This window comes from Rhagoletis pomonella, unplaced genomic scaffold (genome assembly GCF_013731165.1).
Source record: "Rhagoletis pomonella isolate Grant_MI unplaced genomic scaffold, Rhpom_1.0 Rhpom_scaffold_00001, whole genome shotgun sequence".
Taxonomy (NCBI): Eukaryota; Metazoa; Arthropoda; class Insecta; order Diptera; family Tephritidae; genus Rhagoletis; species Rhagoletis pomonella.
Genome location: NW_023458555.1, coordinates 61,597,279 through 61,607,272, shown reverse-complemented (window position 1 = coordinate 61,607,272; position 9,994 = coordinate 61,597,279). Strand labels below are relative to the sequence as shown.

At 34.9% G+C, this 9,994-nt stretch overlaps 1 protein-coding gene across 20 annotated transcripts in view; it reads right to left on the bottom strand.

Moving 5' to 3' along the window:
* Positions 1 to 9,994, bottom strand: part of LOC118746855 (FERM, ARHGEF and pleckstrin domain-containing protein 2) — a 491,681-nt gene that overhangs the window by 184,782 nt on the left and 296,905 nt on the right. The window lies entirely within an intron of this gene.

Here is a 9,994-nt window from a genome sequence, read left to right as displayed (position 1 = left end):
TTTTTAATCATTTTTTTGCTTTCGGACTTTTACGGTTGTTTTTTTTTATATAAAAAGTGCAATTTATAAAAACTGAAGTTGTTCTTTTTTATTTTTTTCATTTTAAAACGGTCTTTCGCATTTTTTCCATAAGAAATTCATGTTTGAAGCACCCTTTATGATGAAGAAAATGTACAACAACGTCAGCTAAAAAGATTATCAAAAATCAACGGCGCTTTGTAAGCACTTAAAACTTGCACTTTATTTTACCAAAATTTAGTGGACTATAAAGCTGCCCATAACCATTAAACATTAAATAAACAAAATAAATATGTATAGCCAAAACTGGTCAAAATAGGGCGTTTCTACTATTTATGCCACCAGTGTACAGGCATACATATTAGACCGTATTAAAGAATTGTTGCACGGCAATTTCGAAAAAAAAAATTGATAGAACGTGGGGGTTGATGGTTTACATTTTTTGTTACATCTTAGGCATTTATGTACAGTCGGATCTTAAAGTATGATATATTGATGTTCTTGTTTCGAAGAGACAATTTTTTTGTTCGAAAGTTCTCAAGTACCCTCAGTAGTAGTACCACCCTATTATCAGTTAGTTAAAGCTCACCAAATATCATTCAACTTTTGCTAAGGAAGTATTTGGATGATTTTAGTAGAACTAAAGACTAATGGCCTTATTCATAAAAAATAAAGTAGCTTTATAAAAGGTTTATAAATTGAAAAATGTATGAAAACGTCAATTTATAAAGCTCTTTAAACCTACTTAATTTTTTATGAATAAGGCCATAAATGTTAAAAAAAATTAAAAAGTCAAAATTTGCATGTCAAATATATTTTTTACTTTGACATCAGCGCCCGCAGCGGTTCCTTTTTTAACCGACTTCCAAAAAAGGAGGAGGTTATCAGTTCGTCGGAATATTTTTTTTTATTTGTATGTATGTTACCGCATAACTTTGCACCACGTCAACCGATTTCAATAATTCTTTTTGCAACGGAAAGTTAGTGTCTCAGAGGTGGTCCCATACTAATTTGGTTTAGATCCGATCATTGGATCATGAAATATATAGATATATATTTTTTTTTAAGTCGGTTTTTTTTTTGCTAAAAATCGGTTGACGTGGTCCAAAGTTATGCGGTAACATACATAAAAAAAAAAAATAAAAAATAAAAATATTCCGACGAACTGATAACCTCCTCCTATTTTGGAAGTCGGTTAAAAAAGCAGCACCACAATAGCCCAACTTCGCTCTGGATATTGCAGCAGGCTCAACTCATACCTGAGCAGAATTAATGAGGATGTGCCCAACCAATGCCCGGCATGTGGAGAGTCGCTACATGACTCTCGTCACCTCTTCACATGCCCTGAGAATCCCCCCAGCTGACGTCCCTGTCCTTATGGACAGACCCTGTGGAAGTTGCACACTTCCTGGGCCTCCCCCTGGCTGAAACAGACGACAACGTTGACGGATGAACCGACCCGAGCGGGGCTTGGTAACCGCTACAACAACAACAACAACATAAAAATGCATCCAAATCGGACTATAAATAAGTTAGATATAGGACTTTTATTTCTTATTTTTTTCGTGGTAGACTTTCAGCTGGAAATGCCCATATTCAAATTTTCTATACCATTTCTACGATGTTTTTGCCCATATAAAATATATGGAAAATTTTGAGCGCTTTGAGCGATTTCTAAATATTTGTATACCCGAGCGCACTTGTGCACAAGGGTATTATAACTTTGTTCACATAACGGTTGTTTGTAACAGGCAAAACGAATCGAGATAGATGTAGACAAATGTATACATAAATGATCAGAATGAAAAGAGAAATCGATTAAGCGGTGACTGTCTGTCCGTCCGTCCGTCCGTCTGTGCACACGATAACTCGAGTAAAAATTGAGATATCGTAACGAAACTTGGTACGTGCACTTCTTTCTGGCGTAGGACGGATGGTATTGAAAATGGGCAAAATCGGACAATAACCACGCCTACCTCCCATATAACGGTAATTTTCAGAAATACGAAAACTGCGATATTTTAGTAACTACTGAAGATTATTCATTCGAAATTGATATTTACAATAAGTTTTAGGCAAAAAATAAGAGTATTATAAATTTTTGGAAAATGGGCGTAGCCACGCCCACTTATGGTTACATGTGTATATCTTGGTAACCGCTGCACCAATTTCTTCCAAACTTGGCACAGAAATTTTTAAAATCGAACAATAACCACGCCCACAACCCATATAACGGTAATTTAGAGAAATACGAAATCTTCGATAAATCAGTAAATAATAAAGCTAATTTATTCAAAATTGATGGTTGCAACAATTCTTTACCAAGAAATACGTTTATAATAAAATTTTGGAAAATGGGCGTGACACCGCCCACTTATGATCATATATATTTATCTCGGTAACCGTTCTACCAATTTGTACCAAACTCGGTGTGGTTATTGCACTTGCCACATAGAAGCAAAACGCTGAAAATTATTGAAATCGGACTAAAATTACGGCCGCTTTTCATATAACGGTAAATTTCAGAAATGCTTGAAACTTCAATATTTCAAAATTTAAGGACGCTAATTTACTCAAAATTGATACACCCCGGCTTACCATGTAGCGGTAGCATCGGAAAGGTGAAAAACGTATATTTAATATTTGCGCCGGGTATTTAATGTTCGGCTCCGCCCGAACTTAGACTTTCTTACTTGTTTGATTTCAAAATAAAAAAAAGTAGGGGTATATCGAGCCCTAACCGCCAAAAGGGCGTAAGCGACAACCTGTTCGATTTTCTGTTTTTGACGGAAATCGATTACCTACCACCATACGCACCAGCTGTCGAAATTTCAAAGTCCTACGAAGTACCGTTGCAAAGATATAGCGAAAGCAATTTTGGCTTAAGTGCCGATATTATGAAATGTGTGTTGAGTGTAACGTCAAACACATTTTGCACCATAAAAGAACAACATTTTTTGGGACAAATGAAATCGGCATAAGTTTTTATAGAGCAGAGCTTCTTAAAGTGGGTTCCGCGGAACCCAAGGGTTCCGTAGAAAAGTCACCGTGGTTCCGCGAAATTAATTTTGGTATGAATAAGCACGGCGGTCGTTTTGAGTTGCACACAGAAAGAAAAGTTCTATAAACAGCTTGACCGACACTACTACTTTCTACTTTCAAGTATACATATGTACACGTAGTTAGTGTGATACCTACCTACTGAGTGTCATACCTACATATGAGCGTTGAGCTTGCGCTTGACAGCTTGCTACTTTTTCTAACTGGTATGTGTTGTTGGCCGCTGTAGCCAAAGGGTTATATGTATACAAATTTTTACAAGGAACGCGATGAATTGCCAAATGAAATGTGAAATGTCATAACTGGGCACTTGGTAAATCACCTAAAATCTTCGTCAGATTATTTTCCGGATGGTAGTAGTAATATTGGTTTGGTACAAAATCCATTTGCGAAGCATTCATAGATCTTCAGAGTACTTCGACATTGAAAAACACATTTGAATCTGTGTCTCTGAAAGAGTTTTGGGTTAGTATTAAGAGTAAATATCATGAAGTCGCTAAAAAGGCTATCTTAACGTACTCTGTCAACAGCTTACACTTATACAAAAAACAAATCGAGGTCGAAATTAGATGCTACCCCAGAAAAGTGCATACAATTTTCAGACATTATATCGAACTACTATTTAACCGACTTCACAAAAAAGAGAAAGGTTATCAATTCGTCGGAATAATTATTTTTTATTTTTTTTATGTATGTTACAGCATAACTTTGGAGCACGTTAGCCGGTTTCTACAATTATTTTTTTAAAGGAAAGGTGTTACCTCACAGGTGGGCCCATATTACTTTGGTTTAAATCTGATCATGGGATCATGAAGAAATTAACGATAATCTTAAATTTGTATATGAGAATTGAAGTCGTTTTTGTTTTTTGCTTAAAAATTACTTGTTTATACAATAATTAATAACAGTGAAACAATTTCATTCTTTACATTAAAATTTAAAGTATGTATACTATTTCTAGTAAAAGTTTTTATTCATATATAAATTGCAATGCCTTTGATTTTTAGTAATTTGATGTGGGGTTCCATAAAATTAATGGTGTTTAGTAAGGGTTCCATCATCTTAAAAGTTTAAGAACCTATGTTATAGAGAAATAGTATTTTATCCAATAATGTATGTATGTAGAGTTGTTTTCTTAATAAGAGGAATACAAGAAATGAGTTAAAGGCATCAAAATGGTTTTTGTTAATGCAAAAACATGTTGTTTTTGCAATATATCTTTTGGCTTAACCGCCGCAATTTCGTGCTGCAGCACACTACTATTTTAGTGCTCGCAGCTGTATATGCATATGTATACTTAATGTGTTTCCTGACCATTTGACAAAAATTATAGACAAAAAATCGACTGGCTATCGAGCGATGATTATCTACAAATGAATTTCGGCAAACAATTGGACTTTAGCCGCGTATGTAGTAGTATACAGCTCACAAGAAAAATCTGAAGAAATATTTTTTATTGGATCTGTTGCTTTAAAAAGTGCTTTGTCTTTGCTGTCAATTTTCTTGAAGAAATTTTGAAAGAAGAAAACTTTTTTCTGTCATTTTTTAACGTAATTTTTAATGAATTCTTCGTTTTTCTTGATTCTCAAAAATCAACGCGATTTTTTAGCCGTTTGAAACTTGCACCTCATTAGACTGAAACTGTATGGGCCCAAAAATGTTCTAAAAATTCAGAACAAAAAGTTGAAATTTTGGTGGAAATTTGTTGAATTTTCCTAAATTTTGTATAAAGTTTGAAATTGTGATTTACACGGTTTTGGTTAAAGCTTACACGATATTTTTATATAAAAATAACAAAAAAAATGTGAAGGAAAAATATTACGAATATTAATAGTTGCGATCCCGTACGAGTCCGGACTAAGTAGTCAGAAATAGTCAGATTTTACTGGAAATCGATCCCGTACTCGGTTCTCTGACTATTGAGAGGACGAAAAAGAGAGTAAAGAGGTCCGCTCTCTGTCAGAAGTATTTTTGGTTATTTATATGTGTGAGCTGAGTGTGTTTACGCATAAAATAAGCAAAAATTTACAACCAAAATTTTGAGGTTATGTTGATGTTGACGGAAGTTACAATTTTTTACTAGAAAGCGATCCCGTACTTTCCAATGTTACTCTCTCGCTCTGAGCGAATTTTTATTTTTTGACAGTTTTACTAGTTTTAGTCCGAGGAATACGGGATTGCACCTAATAAAACAAACACGTGGTCATTTGTTTGAGTCACTGTACATACATAACTACCAATTCGAGTTACTTTATTTCAAATATGTACATACATACATACATAACTGTCAACAATAAACAAATGAATGCTCTAAATTGCGCATACCACCGCTCGGGCATTTTCTTATCAGTAACCTGAAAGTGCATCAAATTTTCAAGGCTGCGTTCGCTCTAATAGCACAAAGTAATTGCAAAAAATTTTAATTGAATAGTGGAAAAAAAAATATAAAATCTAAAGTCTTGTCGTTGTAACGGCTGTGTTAGTTAAGTGGGGTTGAGTGCGCATGTAAAGAGGTGGTTTTTGTCACGAAGGGAAAATGCCGGACACACATTGGGTACGTCGGGGTTTAGTGTGGACAGATAGGAGTTTAACTTACCACCATATACACAGCGCATTGAGCAGATTTTTTCAGGCCTATTCAGAATTTTACCGAACATTTCTTAATCGAAAATTTTATTAACAAAAGTTCCCATTGAAAATTTACCCTGCATAAAAAAATTATCAATTGATTAAAATAACCAACTTCTAGTTAGCTTTTTTGAGGGAGTTCGATAAATATCTAACTTTTAACTAGCTATGACAAAACTAACTTTAAGTTAGTTGTAAAGTCGTGCAAGAGTCGTGCAGACGTTATCGGGAGTTTGTTTTCTTTACAAGTTTCTATTTAAATATCCACACAAAAATTACTTTCAATACACTTTTTTTTCTGAACTTCGCAGATTCTTTTTCGTATTCAGGACAAATAAAACGAAGATCGAAATTTTACATTATCATTTTGAAGTTATGTCTGGCGGTGTTCGAGTATCGGACCACCTGCAGCAGAATATGTAAACAAATATGAAATGTAATAAAATAAAGTAAATAAATAAAAAAGTAAAAAAAAGCAAAAAAATATTTTGTTTTTCTTATTGATATTTATGTCCAAAAGTAGATAGCTACAAGTTAGTGGACATCTAATGCAGAGGACACCAGTTCTCACTATTTTGCGGCCATCGCCCTTTAAAAGTAGTTAGTTACGGCCAAAGGAAATAGTTAATAAATAGTTACCACTGGTCGAATGCTAGTTAGCTAATAGTTATAACTATACAATATATATATCTACAAACGATTTAAAAAGTTTGGTACCAGCACAGGTAGTATCAGTAGATCAGCTGACTCGATTTTTTTACAAAATTGTTTGGTCTCTAAAATGTTAAATATTTCTAATTTCTTCTCACAAAAATTATTCATTTTTAAAATCTATTTGCATGTGAAACCTTTTTCCATACAAAACAAGCGATTGAATAGCAGCTTTTGGAACATTCACCCAACTCAGCAGCACAAACTCTGATTACAAAGCATAGTATTTGCAAAGCATAGATCAATGCTTGGAGAAGCAAACCAATTTACTAAAAAAAATTCAGCGATTTTTATCTTATCCAAATTTTTTGTATTTCAAATAGCACATTAGATTTAAAAGAAAAAAATCAGAAAAATTTTTGACGCTTTAGATACCAGAAGCAACCATAAAATATACGGAAATGTTGTTTTTGCGCTAATGCTACTGGTGCCACACAAAAAATAAAAAATAAAACTAATTTTTTGGTATTTAGTATAGGAACAAATTTGACTGTAATATATCGTTACCTAAAGGTGAAAAGGTGCCAAGTCCCTTTTTTGAAATTGTTTAGGATATATGAAAAATCGATGTAGTTTCGCATTATCTGTCATTCTGCATCGAAAACTAAATTTTGAAAAAAAGTGGACTTAACACCTTTTATTATTATTTATTAGGGTGTTCGATTATTCGCCTTTTTCCAAAATCGCCTTTCGAGTTATTAGAAAAATTGCGATTTGAAAGAAACCGGTTCAGGATTTTGAAATTAAGAAAAACCGGATAAATAGGTTTTATTTTACATTCTTACAGTCAAAATTCTTATATTGGTATGAGGCGATGACCAAAAATTATAATAAAGCTATTAACAATATAGATAGCTTTAATTTAGAAAGGAGTAAGGCAAATAAGTTCAACGTTTTTTTAGATCAAAAGCTCTGACCGCCATTGCTGAATGCTTGGATCTGCCTTGCTAGTAGTCGGGAGGTCATGGTTCTGGTCCCAGCAACATCAAAAAACGGTTTTTCAAAAAGACGTCGCCCATCGGCGGACAATGGCAAACATCCGAAAGTACTTCTGCCATAAACAAGCTTCTTCGAAGGTGGAGTAAGAGTGTAGATATACATTTGTGTCACAACCTTGAGAATCAGAATCCGAATTGGAGGAGAAGCGCCAATAATTCATTTATTGGAATCAAATATGATATATGTATTGTTTATCCCCAAATAACCTAGGATATAATTTTAAAACTGTTTAGGGGTTTCCCTTATACTGGAAAAAGCCTTGAAACTTCGAAGACTCTAAACTTTTATTGAGAGGTTAAGATTTGTATTAAATGAAAAAACCCGGTTTGTTGGATAAAATAGTCCGGTTTATTCGATATTCGAAAAATCAAGATATCAAAAATACCGCCCATAGAAATAAATAAAAAAAAACCGGTGGAAACCAGTTTGTAAAAACCTAGTCAGTGCCCCTAGTATGTATATAAAAATATTAATTAAATATCTACATACACTAAAAAGATAAAAAAATTGCCAAACAGTATGTAACATGCATAAAGTCATGTGAAAAATAATAGGGACACGACATTTTGACCAGTTTTTCCTTTTTTTTTGTGCGTAACAAAAACCATACAAATTTCAAGCTTTGTAGAAAAATTAAAAAAATTCAACAAAATTTTACAACAAAAAAAACGCATTTTTATTAAGAATTTTTAGAAAAATTCTAAGTAGTATGAAGTTTTTTAGCCTACTAAATTCTAGCTTAATAAAATGCAAATTTCAACTGGCTAATAATTCGCGTTCATTTTTGATAATGTTTTTTGTTCACATATGTACATACAAAGTATGTATGATCGAAAATTTCTTTTTATGGAAGAAAATAATACCATCGACAACAAAAATGAAACATGCCCTTTATTAAGCTAGAATTTAATGGGCTATAAAACTGCATACTTCGAATTTTTCTAAAAATTCATAATACAAAGTTTGTTGTAAATTTGTTTTTAATTTTTTTAATTTTTCTACAAAGTTTGAAATTTACTCTTATATGGTTTTTGTTGTGGTTGTGGTAATGAGGTGTATTTTAGAAGCTTCTATTTAACTAAGTTTTTAATTTAAAAATAATAAATATTAAACAAACAAAAGAAAAATAGCCAAAACTGGTTAAAACATGATAAGAACATTACAAGTAAAATCATTGAGAGGCAGTCGGACGTTTGCCAACATTATAATTTTAAAATTTGAACCATCGTACAGTTTCATAAGTAAAAACACTAACAGCTGATTGCCAAAAAATGCCTACAGCTGAGATCACCTGTTTTTTGGCATGTGCTCTTATCTTTTACAATTTCTGTCATTTCTATTACAATTTCTTTTATTTCTATTACAATTTATTCAAAATACACTAACACACTGAACCAAAAACACCAATACACTAACCAAAAACACACCTACAGCCTGCCAGAAAAAACGGTAAGAAGAAGAGTTACTTTACTTATGGAACTGTACGATGATTTTACCTTCTAATGTTTTTATCATGGGTTAAATTGTCGTGTCCCTATTATTTTTTACAAGACTGTATATCTGCATATTATGTTCATAAAACTAGAAACTAGAGTATGTTGTTGTAGTTGTTGTTGTTGTAGCGGCTACAACAACCCCGCCCAGATCGGTTGATATCTCAGTCGTTGTCGTCAAGTTCCACTAACGGCAGCCCTAGGGAGCGTGCAGCCTCTATCGGGTCGGTCCACAAGGACAAAGCCGTTAGGGTTGTTGGGTTTTCCGGGCATGCGAAGAGATGTTTCGAGTCATGTGGGGTCTCTCCGCATGCCGGACACTCATTCAATCTACTTAGGTAGGAGTTTAACCTGCTGCAGTAGCCAGAGCGAAGTTGGGCTATTGTTGTTCGTGTCTCCCGAGGCAGATGAAGCTCCGTCTCGTCTATGTCCGGTGGTGGTGTGCCTAGAACGGCATTCACAGGTCTAGAGTCTACATAACTCGAGACTGACTCCCTGTGAATGCCGTTCAGGGCCAGTCGGTAAGCTGATGGGTCCAGAGGTTGCTTGATGAACCTCTGCACTTCGTCCGTCAGTTCATATAGATGCCTCCTGACGTGCCTAGGCGAGGGCTCCTCTGCAAGCAGCTGTCTGTTTGGGTGGCCACTTCTGTGGCTCCCGATCAGAAACTGCTTGCAGTGCATTATGTTGTGCTCCTTTATAGGGAGCATTTGTGCCTCGTTGTGGAGGTGATGTTCGGGCCACATCAGGAGGCATCCTGTCGCTGTCCTGAGTGCGGTGTTCTGTACAGTCTGTAGCTTCGTCCACTGCGTCCTACTAGTCCCCGGCGACCACACTGGCGCTGCGTAATTTAAAACCGGCCGGCCTATTGCCTTGTATGTTGCCAGCAACGTTTCTTTGCTTTGCCCCAAGTACTGCCGGCTAGCGACTTGAGGACCTTGTTGCGGCTCTGTACTTTATTGACAATAGCGGTTGCGTGCGCAGAGAAGGAGATCAGGCTGTCGAATGTTACTCCGAGTATTTTGGGATCATTCACCGTCGGAATTGGTGTGTCATCGACGTGAATTCCCAGCGGTAGCCTGACC